Here is a 13,520-nt window from a genome sequence, read left to right as displayed (position 1 = left end):
AAATTCCTCAAAATTATTTAATATATCTACTCTGAAGCTTTAGACTCTGGTTATACTGCTGCCTTAACTTTACTGCAGTTTCTGTCGCTTGGCCCTCAGTGAAAGGTGAGTTTATCTTTATTTCATGGTGAATTTCTCGTGGCTGTAGGTTTTATCTTTGTTGTGTTATTTGCATTAAGAGTTTTTTTGTTCTGATGAGGATGAGGGAAGGCTTCTTTTATGATTGGTGGCGTCCTTTAGAGAATTATCTATTCTCTGCTGAAGAAATTATTAATTTGGTTTGATCTGAAGTTGTGTAACTGAAAAAGTTGGATGGAGGGGAAGTCATGAGAATGAATGATGATAAAACTGAGAGAAAGCAAAACTTTTGTTTGCGGTATGCGCCGAAAGTATTACTTTTAAGTTAACAGGTTTAGATGGTTACTATTTTTGTAACAAAAAAAAAAAAATGCTGTGAAGCGATTCTTTTTTTTTTGCAAGTAGTGAAAATTCAATTTGATGCTTGTAAGGTTTGCTTAATTGATTTTTTTTTTTAATTTCCAAAAGCGGTAAACTTTATCATTAACACCGATCTTCCTAACTTGTTTCTGCTAAGATCTTTTCAATGGCAATTAGGATTGTCTACTTTCTGTATTCTCTTCAGCATCTGCTTTTGGGCTGCTTTGTGTTGGCATTTTGAAGTCAAAATCTGATTAAACGTCATTTAAAACAGAAAGAGAAGGATATGGATTTACTTGATAATTTGATAACTGATGAATTAAGGATCCGCACATGTTTTATGTTCTGTGTTGTCTCATAATTCAGTGTTGAATAAATTATGTTGGAATCAATTAGTTATAAGATAATCTGTTGGGTGCGCTAATTCTTAACACAATCAGATTCAGTTGTGCTTCTGCACTAATATGTTTGACTTTAACAGTGATTTTAGTTGATTTCAATGCTTTTGTGAAGTCAGTGTTTTGTTCTGGTAATATGTTGCATTTTTATATGGGATGTTTTTGCAGTTATGACTAAGAGTGAAGACTCTGGTAGTCCTGGATGGAAGGCTTCATTTTTCATGCCGAGCGCTGAGGATGTTGCGCGAGCTGTAACTGCTGCAGCTGCTGCTGCCACTGCTGCTAATTCTCCCCGACCATCTGTAGTTTTCTCATCAAAAGATGAGAATGGCGATAGTCAGTTTCAGAAACTGCAGCGCCAAGTTGCAAGAGTACTAAAAGGTTTCTCACATCCTCCTGAAGAGCGGAAAACTGGAACTTATAATCCAGAAGTTCTAACCAGCCAAAAGCGTCAATGGGCAAGTTTTCAGTTGCAGTACTTGGTATGTACTTTCATCCAAGTGTACTCTGTTCGGTAATGTCGCTGTTTTGTGTATGAAGATTTCTGGCAAGTGTCTACCAAAGCATTTGCCTTTGGTCCCAGCATTTCTATCAACTTTGTATAGACTAGTGACTTGTGTAATTGTGACTCAAATCTTTCAGATTTTTGTTAATTTAGTAAAAATTTATTAGTCTGAGGTTGCTAACACTTTTGACATCCATTATTTTGTCTTTGAACATACTCTTCCTAAATGATATCTTGTATTTATTGAAGTTACTGTCCATGGTGTTTTTGTAACAGTTTTCTTTTTTAAGTTTGCAGGTTCATAGGTCCTTGAAAGAGCCAACAAGGCTTTTTGAGAGCATGGTAGTTGTTGGACTTCATCCTAATTGCGACATTCAGGCTCTTCACAGGCAATATATTGCTAGAAAGTCTGAAGGTTCTGGTAAACTGCGAAGTGCTCTCAATTACCAGAATTATTCTCGTGTAGAACCCAATCTTGAACCTCAGGTGGGTATTCTTGTTTACAAAATGTTTGAATTTTGTTGTGTTAATTCGTGAAAATGATTTGAGCATTGGTTTTCCTTTCCGTTTCTACTTTCAGGTCTTATTTGCTTACCCCGGAGAAAAACAGCTGCCACTTAAATATAAGGATCTTCTTTCATTTTGCTTTCCGGAGGAGTGGAGGTTGGGTATATACTTGATTATTTATTTTTTATTACTAAAATCAGTTTTTTTTTCTTTTTACTATATTAAACCAATCATTTAGGTTGCATGCTCATATTTTTTCGAGTGTAGTAGTTGTTACTAGTAAAATCTTTTGATATTAAAGAGAGATTTTCCTAGCCATTTTCACATTCATCTCATGCATTAGTCATGGCTGCAGTCTCTTATAGTAGTATTAAAAATTCCTGTCTTTCCTCTTGACAGACAGGAAAATGAAATATTTCTGATCAATTGGTAAAGGTATCAAATGTGGTAACCAGAGATGTTCTCTTAATTAAAGAAAATAGGCTTAGGATGTTGATATTGGAAGTTCAACTGATTGAAAGAGTGTTACATCATCTGGTTGTACCCTTATACAGTTAGAGTGTCAAAGAAAGCAATAACATGGTTTTGTGTTATCATAAATGTAGTGAATTGATTTCATTGTGGAGTGTGATGTCTATTTTGAAAAGAGTTAAATCCATGTTCTTGTGTACTTGATTTGTTTGAGCAAACTTTATCCATAGTCATCTACTCAAGATTGGTGTGCCCTTTATATATATAGATATCTCTTACATCTTTGATTTGTTGTTTCAGGTTCATGCTATCGAGAGAACACCCTCAATGAGTGAGTTAAATGAAATTCTTCTTGGGCAGGTATTTTTGCTTTGAGATTTTGGGATAATTTTCTTTGCTAGCTATGTACCTTGTCAATCTTTCAAGTTTTTCCCATAACCTGTCCCAGTAAGTTATAGATATATGTGAGAAATTGGATACCTTTTTCTTTGTTGACATTTAATTATTCTTACGAGAACATAGTTATATAATTATCACAATGCATGATTTACGTCATTATGATATGGCTTCACATCAGTATATAATTATAACATTATCACAATTCATAATATGATTTCATCATGACATGGTTATGATTCAACACTGTGGGTTTAGCTGCACAAATTAATTTCCACTTTTTGGCTTTAGGTGAGATTATATTCCATCTGTCCTCTCTTAGACACATGTCTAGGTGGTGCTCTAGGATAATGCCAGGCTTTAGGTTGTGAGTCAACTAAAATCTAGTATATGTGGACTTAAGAGGTAGCTGTGTAGAAGATCAGATACTGACAATGACAGAGGATTTATCTGTTACTAGCAACCTGAGTCTCTGCATCTTGTTTACATAAATTATAATGCAGAAGACCACCCTGTTTTAGTATTTGATTCAAAATCTGTATCCTGTCAAAAACCATTCTTATTGTTATAATGCTTGTTTTACAGGAACACTTAAAACAAAGTGATTTATCATTTGTATTCCGGTTACAGGTACTACAAAATACTGTCATTTTGTCTCTACTTTCTTGGTTGCTTCTATTATTTATTTTCTTGCGTCTTTCTTTACCAAGCATTTATAATTTTCTCTTTCCATGAAAATTTTGTTGAACTTAACTTCTATTAGTTGGAATTACTTCTATCAGTAGTTTATTGAATGCGTGGCCTTCTTAGTGTTTAACTGATGATGCCATTTAATGTCTGCTGGTTGTCATTTGCATATCCGAGTCATATCTATTAGTGTGATATATGTTGTTCATGCCAAATCATTTTTCTATTTCCCTTTCTGATTTCTAGGCTGACGATTCAACCTTGTATGGATGCTGTATGCTAGTTGAGGAAATAGTGCAAAAGCCCTCAGGATTGCTTTCCATAATTTCTGATAAGCAACCTGCCTGCCCAACTTTTAGCCGTTATTTGCTGACCACACAAAGATGTTATTGCATTCTTTCAAGGCTTCCATTCTTTGAGTTACATTTTGGTGTTTTAAATAGGTGCGTATAGTTTACCTTTTTTATTCTATCTGTTACTGTGCATTCTTGATTACTTTGCACGTCATTAATATCTTGATGATGTGCAGGAAATCAAAAGTGCTAGTGAACTAAATATAGTCTGGAATATCTTTATGGAATACTTTTATGAGTGGTGGAAGTCATTTCTGTTACGATTCTAATTAAATAGTTATTCTTCTGCATGTCTCATTAATCGTGGAAAACCTGGGACATTGAATTTATAAATGAAAGAAAAAAGAAAAATCAATGTTTTCTTATGTGGTGCTTAACAATTAATTTTTGTGAAGTGGGTGCTAATGGAGATGCCATAATTTAAGTGCTGAGAGGTGTGAACAAGCTAGCAATACCTACTTTATTATTTTATGCATTTTTTGTGCATTACATGTCTAACCTGGAAATGTTTCTTGCATCCAAATTGGCGTTAAGCTTATTGTTGGGTAGAACCATATTGAAAAGATGAATCTAAACAGATCAATATATGCTTATTGAATGGTTGTTCAAATATGCTATGGCAGTAATGATCTTTGTTTAATGTAGAACCTAATGTGACATTGGTACGCCATAAAACTTAAGAAAAAAATATATTTTTTGCAACAACTATCTTTGGATTAGTTCTCACCTTGATGTATTATTCTTTTTTGTAGCATCTTTTCAGAGGAAAGATTGGAACGGTTAAAGAAAGGCATGGAAGATTTAGATTTTGAATCATTGGACAAGGAAGAAAATTTAGATGTTATACTGTCGGATCAAACAGCTGGATGGGACATGGTGAATGGAACAGCTGGGATTTCTGAATTAAATATGGGTGTTTCAACATCTGGAAGAGTTTCTGATGGTGATAGTCACCTGGAGAGTCAGATGCTTGAGGGGGGTGTTGAATTGTTGAAAAAAGATGTTAATGATGGTGCTGCCACTCCAATAGATCTTGAACCTAAGATGATTAGAAACAGAGAATCAAGTGGTGCAAACCTTGAAGATTTTCATAGCAATGCAGACAATATCTCTATGAAAAAGCAAGCAACAGAAAGACCTTTACCAAATGCTGTCCTGCCACTCTTACGCTATTATCAGAATGAAAGCTCTGAATCTTCCCCCAGGCATGTTGCAGTTCTTTTATGTCTTCGATAACTTCATAATTAGTAATGCTTTTTGTTGGTGAATTGTTTCTTGATTACTTTCAAAACCTTTATAAGTTTAAGTGGAATGTCTCTCTTGCTAAATTTATTTGAAGATCCTGACAATAGCAGATTTGTGGTTTGGAACTTATAGTCATGACTTTCGGCAAATTAGAAGAAATTTGTGCAAAAAAGATTTCTGTTATAAATATAATTTGTTTTAAGAAGTTTTTCCTTCTTACACCAAATTATTTGGTCTAATGCCAAAAAAATAATAATAATAAGGTAGTACAAAAATTCGCTTAAATCAATGTCACAAGAAACTTGTGCATATTGGGAACCCAGATTTTCTAACTGGTTTTCTTGATGTGCATTGTTGATTGTAGTGTGTCTGAGCATCGATATAAGATTTTAATGTCAGAGGCAACATCTTTAGTGATTGGAACTTTAATACTAACTGTTAATTCAACTATGCATTCAAATTTCCTGGCTCTGTCTTGACTGTGGTGGCTTACTGTTGCTGTGCTTGTTGGTGGTAGGTTAATGGTCATGGGGTGATGATTACTCTAACTTATCTATCATAACCTCAACTTTTTCACAGTTCAAGTAGTAGTCTACTGACTCCAACCCCGAGGAAAAGTATTTTATATTTTGCATTTGCATTTTTGAAATTTGAAGACAGATTAGTTTCATATCATGCTTAAACTTGCTAGATAGTTTATAACTTTAGTTAACCTGTGCTTTTGGGTATCTACCAGAACTAGATAGCCTGCAGTTGTGTGACCATGGATTTTAATCTGGATCAGACCAGCTAGTTTGACTGAGACTTGGCGGAAAGCCCGGTCTGGGCTTGCCCCAATTTTCATTTGGGCTATTGGACCGGGTTAAACCACGGTTGAACTGTTGGAACCATCCTGGTTCACAGTTTGATTGCTGAGTTACCCACTTGAACCCAGGTCCCAACCATGGTAGAGCATGCCATGCACCACCATACTACATTTATATATAGTTTTATGTTGGTGTTATTTCTTATTTAACCAATTTAAGAGAAGGAATTTTTTTTTTTAATAAAATTTTACTATTGTTAGAATTCGAACCCAACACTTTGTAAGTGAAGATTGATATGTTTGATTACCAAACATAATTTAATTTTGATTAAACGTTATTTAGATTTCATGTTTACTGATTCAATAGGGAAAATTTTCTTGAATATTAATTTTAATATTTATTTAAACAGTACATCAGTCCAATGGTTGATTGACTTGGACTGGCCCCGTCACTGGGCTTATGCACAGTCCAGGTCTGAAAACATTGTGTGTGATTGAATTAAAGGTTGAGTTGTTGATATAAGTCTAATTGTTCATGTAGTTAATTGGATTTCTTAGTTAAATTTATAGTGTTGCCTGATCAAATCAACAGTTGGTTGCTTAAACAACTTGATTATTTGAAGACTTGGTAGGCTATAATTTTTCTGTATATTAACGTCAATGGAAAATTTGGATTATTATTAAAAAACTTTTCTTTTATTATCAAATCTTGTGAGGCATAGTGGATTGTCTAACAAATTGTCATCTTCAATTTTGTGTGTTTGCATTACACTGATAGAGAGTAAACTTTTTGCCTTATCTTATATCTTGCTTTTGCAATTTCTGGAACTGCTTCAACATGTGTTTTTAAATTATTATATGCAGTTTTCAGGGTTCTCCCTGTGAAGACAGGAATTTTAGGAGCGATGTTGATGATACAGAAACAGACGAAGCATCTGTCTCTGGGCAGGAAGATTCTGGTGATAATATTGATATTCTTGAATGGGCTAAGGTTTCTATGTTTTATCTTCTTTTTGATACCATATATCATATTGTGTGGGAATCTTATATTTCTCTTTTGAAAGTTTGATCAATTTCACCAAATTTCCAGGCAAACAACCACGGATCATTACAAATTCTGTGTGAGTATTATCAATTGTGTTGCCCTGCAAGGGGTACAAAACTTTGTTTTCATCCATTGGAACACCTTCATCCCTTGGAATATCATAGATCAGATGAAACAGTTATACACACTGCTGGGTCTACTATTGATTTGAGATCATCCAGTTCTAGTCTGGAATTTGTGGAGGTAAATGTGAGGCCATCTTTTCTTTATGCATATGTGTGGTTAATTCTATTCTTTCTTCCTAGAAATAGTTGTATCTTTCACAGATTCAGGTATGGTAGGTTATTTCTTATTGTTTTTGCTCCGATCAGGCACACACTGCAGTCTGGGCAGAGGAGGAAGCTACTGCACTATCAACATGGACCATTGCTTGTTTATGTGGATCCTTGAGGCTTGAAAATGTAAGTGTATGTCTGAGTTTTGGATAATTTCTCATGAATTGTAGTTTTTCATTCTATTGTATTCTTGTTATGATTGTTCATGGCTGTAGTTTATTATAACTATCAGGACCAATATGCCTAAATTTGTGCCGTTGCTGTTTTGAGGAGGCAAATTTATTGAGCAAAATGATTCTTGCACGTGAGAGATGCATCTATGATATTTGAATTATCCTTTTGTCATAGAGATATTGTTTAATAATAGTTTCTGCCTCAGTACTTATTGCCTTCTGTTACAGTTTTTCAAAATGACAAATACACCACATATGCTTAATGCATGTCTATACTTTTCCTGTATTGATTTTTTGTTGAATGTATGTAAAAGGCTGGACATAGTTCTTATTCCATTTTGAACTTCGCAGGTGTTAACAATGTTTGCAGGAGCTTTGCTGGAGAAACAAATTGTTGTTGTTTGTTCTAATTTGGTAATTATCTCTCAGAGGTTGATGATTGTTTATGCAAGTGGGTTACAGCCCCCTCCATATAGATTTTCTTTTTATCTGAATCTTATTGGAGTAACATATGAAACCTATTTTTTTCAACGTAATATGATTCATCTTACCTGAACGCTCCTTGTTGGACCAATCAGTGCCTATTGGCCAGTTACACCAATTCATTTGAACTGTTTGTTTTTCAGTTGGTGTGGGGTTCATCCATACTTTTGTACTTTGGTACTCTGATTGTAAAGCTGGCTTAGTTGGCTAAAAAAAATTTCACTGGGTTTGGTTAATAATTTATCCAAGGCAGATTCCTTCTGCCCTGAACATTCAGAAATTTTTGTACAATGCTTTGGATCTTTTGTTGTATTATTTATTTATTTATCTTATTGCTGAAGAGTGAAGAGAGAGAAATCTGTGTACTTATATTGGTTTTCTTATTCTTGGGTACAGGGAATCTTATCCGCATCAGTTTTGTCTATTATCTCTCTAATACGTCCTTACCAATGGCAAAGCCTTCTAATGCCAGTATGGTTTCCTTTTGACCATGAGATTTGTTTAGTGTTTCTTGGCTGTTGTTTCATTATGATAATTTGGTGTATGGATTTACAGGTTTTGCCAAATGACATGCTGGACTTCCTTGATGCACCCGTTCCATACATAGTAAGTGTTCAATGTTGTGGCTGTGGTGATACTGGTATTTTTATTTGTGCATTTTACTTATAACAAATATGCTGTTTATGGATGTGTTGTGATGTTCAAGTCACATAATTCCAAAGGAGACATGAGTTATAGTTATTTATGGTTAAAATTTTAAACTCCTGCATGGTTGCCCTTTCTGTACCTTTACTAATTTTGTGGATGTTAAATTTATCAGAAACTTTAGCATGGCTGCCATTGCAGTTCTTTTACAAATGTTATGGATATTAATTTATCAGATAAAAACTCTGAAGAAATTATATTCTTCTCAATTTTTCCCCGAGGAACAAGATAATTTGTCAATGTGATGCTATTATGGAATTTGATTCGTAATGAATTCCATGTTTACAAACCTTCATCATTTCCATGTTTACGAACCTTCATGATTTTCTTAGTTAGTACAATATCTGAAACTAAATTGTCTAATAAAAGTAACATTTGTAGGTTGGTGTAAAGAACAAAACCAGTGAAGTGCAGTCAAAGTTGACCAGTGCCATTCTGGTTGATGTTAACAAGAACCAGGTTTGCATCATATTCTGCAATTCCATTTGTTATCTGTTCTTATGACTTGATTAGATTCAGACTGGATTTTAAGCATGTGTTATCTTTGCATGTTACATATGTAAACCTGGCAGAGAAGTTTATTTAGAAATTTCTTAATCTCCTTGTTAATATAAAGCACTTTATTTTCTGTAAGATTAATCTCAATATTTGAATCTTTCATAGGATGATTTCATGGCTTACATTTAAAATTACTTTCTGTTGAAAATTTGGGCCCTTAAACATGTTTCATAGGATGGTTTGTGATACGAACCTTAGGAGAATCATACTTCAAAAGCTAGCTATTGAGATGGGAGAGCTCAAGGTCATATAAACCCCACACTAGTTGTTCATACTTTTCAATGTAGGAGACAAGTCTCATACCTTGCACTTAGGATTCTAACATACCACCACGCTTTGCAATCCTGACGCCTAGGCGGGCTGACTATGCGCTAGCTCCCTGCTAGCTCGGGCGAATACTGCAATGCTGATGTCACCACCCGCACCGCACGATTGCAATTGGGAGACATGGTGATGACTCCGATACCAAATGATATGAACCTTAGGAGAATCATATCTCAAAAGCTAGCTATTGAGATGGGAGAGTCCAAAGCCGTATAAACCCCACACTAGTTACCTATATTTTCTAATGTGGGATCCAAGTCTCATACCTTGCACTTGTGATCCTAACAATTTGGTTCGCCATCTTTATAAATTATGGGTTTTAATTTGTTTTGGGCTCCAATAGTTAAAATGGCTTAAACCTATTTAACTTGGATATCTACCCTTTATTTTTCATTTTCTTCTATGAGTGTGGGACTTACATATTCCAACACTTTCCTTTACACCATTAGTGTGCATTGGGAAAATAATTCAGTCACATCCTTTTTGTGGTTGTAGGGTGGCTGACCTCCACCATATGAATGGGAATATCGGAAACTTCAATTTGTGAAAAAACTGAGATCAATATAATGTCAGTGACTCTTTGAATTATTCTGTTGATGGAAATAGAAAGACCTTTCAACATTTGGATTTCGATCAATTAATACAATTGTTATTATAATATTTGACATGTAGTAGGGCAGGGGGTTTGTGGATTGAATCTTTTCCCGAAAGGATGTACTGGACCTTGGGTTGGGTCCTGGCAAGTATTGTGGCATCAAATTTACATATGGTGTGTAATAATCTGCTGCATGAGTACCCAGATGAAGCTGATATTACAAAATCTGCTGCATGAGTACCCAGATGAAGCTGATATTACAAAATCTGCTGCATGAGTACCCAAATGAAGCTGATATTACAAAATCGGCTGCATATCTTAGAAGTTGAAGCCAATTGAGTTTCATGCTTGTATTGCATCTTTGGATTTTATTTTTCTTTTTGATGTTATTGTCGATTGTGTCTCAGGATACTTTTAATAATTGGATTGCTGGTGTATCAAATGTGTTTATCTGTTATATTTTCCCTTTTATGATGTAATAGGTAAAGGCACCTTCAATACCGCAACTCCCACAACAGAAGGAGTTATTTGCATCCTTAAGTCCTTATCATGCAAAGCTTGTGGGAGAAAGTTTTTTGGGGAAGAAAAGACCAATTTATGAATGCACGGATGTGCAGGTGTGCTTTTCTGCTTAGACTTTATCTTTTTCTTTATTATATGTCTGCCTCCCCCTTTCCCTTTCACCTTCCATTTTCTTTTTGTTAATTGCATTAAAAGCTTTAAGCAAAAATGTATCAAGTTCTTGTGCAGTATACATGCCTATAACTCTTGAACTAGATGTTGAATTACTCATGTAGCAACTACATGTTGAACTTCAATATTTGAACTAGATCTCCTGTTTGTGTTCTTTAGCATTAATTGTTTGCATTGAAATACAAATTTGAACAAAATCATTGTTTGAAGTTATGAAGAGCTCTGCACTGGTTTTTTTGGTGTATTGAGTTGACCTCTTATTTGTAAAGGCGAATTCGCATTTTATAGTTTCTAATTGTATGAAATACAAAATTTCAAAACAATTAGCATCACTCAACTTCTTTTTATTATCATTTCTTGAGCACTATAGCCTTTAAGTTGGGCTATTATAGGGTTATTTATCTCATTTTCGTAGTTCCCAGGCAGTTTTTGTTATTGTTCTACAATTGCTTCTTCCCTCTGTTCTAAGAAAAGATGGTCAACTGCCCATCGTATTACATTTTCATAATCAAATCTTAATCTGCTTTATACTGATTCTGGTAGTCCACAAAAATTTAATTGGAACATAAATGTGACATTTTTTTTTTTTTTATCAAATTTGGCTTTGGATCCTGGTCCTGTCACACAACACTACGTTGCTAGATAATTACATTCCTGATAGGTAACAAGTCAGTCTTTTTTCTCATGTATCTGTGATTTGTTTTCATTTTTCTGTTTAATACTATATCTCACTTTATGCATTGGGAAGTACATGTCTACTGTGTAGGGAATGGATGTATACATTTTTGGCATGTTTGATGTTTTCTACCATCTTGGTTTTGTGGGAACATTCCCCAAACGTGTCAATCGTCGATCTGTCGCTGTGATATATGTTCTGTTTCTTGTCTGATTGTGTTTGCTTGATGTTAATAATTTTGTCACGCATTTATTTCATTTATTTGTTGAGTGTTGTTTTATATATTGATATCTGTAGATTGAAGCTGCAAAGGGTTTTCTAGCAGTGTTAAGGTCTTATTTGGATTCACTTTGCTCTAATCTTCGGTCGCATACAATTACAAATGTACAATCAAATAATGACAAGGTTTGTATTTCTTCCAAATTGTAATGCTTTAGGTAGAACAATGTGTGACTGATTGTGCCAAGTTAAAATATTTTACATCTGTTACACTTGGTGGTTCTTTTCTTTGGTTCTCATTTAGTGTCTAACTTTCTGAAAAAATATATTTTAATGAGACAATGTTTACATAATTATAGTTTTATTTATATAATTCATGCCAAATATGTGATAGTATTAAATTTAATTTATTCCAATACTGTCCAATCCAGTCCAATCTAATACAAAATATCTAGTCCAGTCCAGTGTGGCAGCCAAACACACCCACCCTTAATGTAGAAATGGAGGGTAAAACGTCATGCATTTTACTCTTTGCAGGGCATTGGATAACAGCTTCCTGTTTAAAAGGTCATTGGTTTTAAATCCTTTCCATTTTATGAAGTCAATGTATTATCTTGCATGTTACCATTGTATTGTTTAATACTAAATGGAAATTGTATTGCTGTAAACCTGATCCCAAAATCTTCCTCTCGCAGGTATCATTGCTTTTAAAGGAGAGTTTCATCGACTCATACCCTAGTCGTGAACGGCCATTTATGAAGGTCAGTTTCTTTGAGCGTCCAACATATATTTCCCATTGATTTAAGATTTTTCTTCAGTAGTTTATAACTTTTTCTCATATGATGAACTATTATGACATTTTTCATGATCACAATTGTATTACTGTATGCCGAAGTATTATTGATGTTCTCATGACTGCTTGGTGGATACATTTGGGAAATTAGCATGTCACCAGGGTTATTTGATTGTTCAGGGTGTCTTTTGACTGTTTGTTTTTAAAAACCAATCCTGCAACTATTGTATTATATAAGTCAAAATTTGATCTTAATATATTGTTAGTTTCTCGATTATCACTTAAGCTAAAACAATTTTGACTGAATATATAAAGTAAAATAAACAAGTACACCCTAAATAATTAATGCTATGCTATCTGGACCAGTAGGAGCTGAAAAGAATTCTGACTCTTTTTTTGCTTTTTTCTTTTCTTCTGATTTGTTTATGGCGAGCAGCTTTTTGTGGATACCCAGCTTTTCTCTGTGCATACGGATCTTGTTCTCTCATTTATCCAGAAGCAATAGTGGTGTAATTTTATGCAGGAATGGCCTGCAATTGGATTTTTGTTGTAACTTGAACGCAAGTTCGGTAATGTATAAAGTCTAAAGTGTTTATTTATATTAATTAAAAGTTAGAGTGCAGTCCAAAGTTCCTATTTGTTATGATGAATAGCAGAGTGTTGTAAAAACAAAATCTCCTTGCTCTATCAAACAAACTTGAATAGTTTTGATCAATGAATTATGTGAGCTTTAACCAAATTTTGAGGTTATCCTTTAGTCCCATTTGTATCACTGAAGCCAATCTCTTTTTGTATATTGGCAATATGTATATTTTGTGGTTGGCAAAGGTGAATGCATGAACAACCCCTCCCTTAAAAGATCATGGCTATCTGATGGTAATGGGGAACCTCTCTTATAACATTTCAAAATTAAATTTGACATACTTAATGCAGTGATTGTGGGATCAATTATTGGATTTGAGATTTCATTTATTTAGTGTAATCAGTTCAATTTTGAATTATTCAGTTTAAGTAAGTATTTTTTGCTACTTACAAAAACAGAAAAAATTTCCACATAAAATAGGGTGCAGAAAGCGAAGGTGGTGGTGGCAAATCAAATGGGAAAGTAAAAGTAAG

At 34.2% G+C, this 13,520-nt stretch overlaps 1 pseudogene; it reads left to right on the top strand.

Moving 5' to 3' along the window:
* The first annotated feature begins 173 nt into the window (after positions 1–173).
* Positions 174–13,143, top strand: LOC123200138 (annotated as a pseudogene).
* The last annotated feature ends 377 nt before the right edge of the window (positions 13,144–13,520 follow it).

Source organism: Mangifera indica, chromosome 17, assembly GCF_011075055.1.
Source record: "Mangifera indica cultivar Alphonso chromosome 17, CATAS_Mindica_2.1, whole genome shotgun sequence".
NCBI classification, from domain to species: Eukaryota; Viridiplantae; Streptophyta; class Magnoliopsida; order Sapindales; family Anacardiaceae; genus Mangifera; species Mangifera indica.
This window is presented reverse-complemented; position numbering and strand designations above follow the sequence as displayed.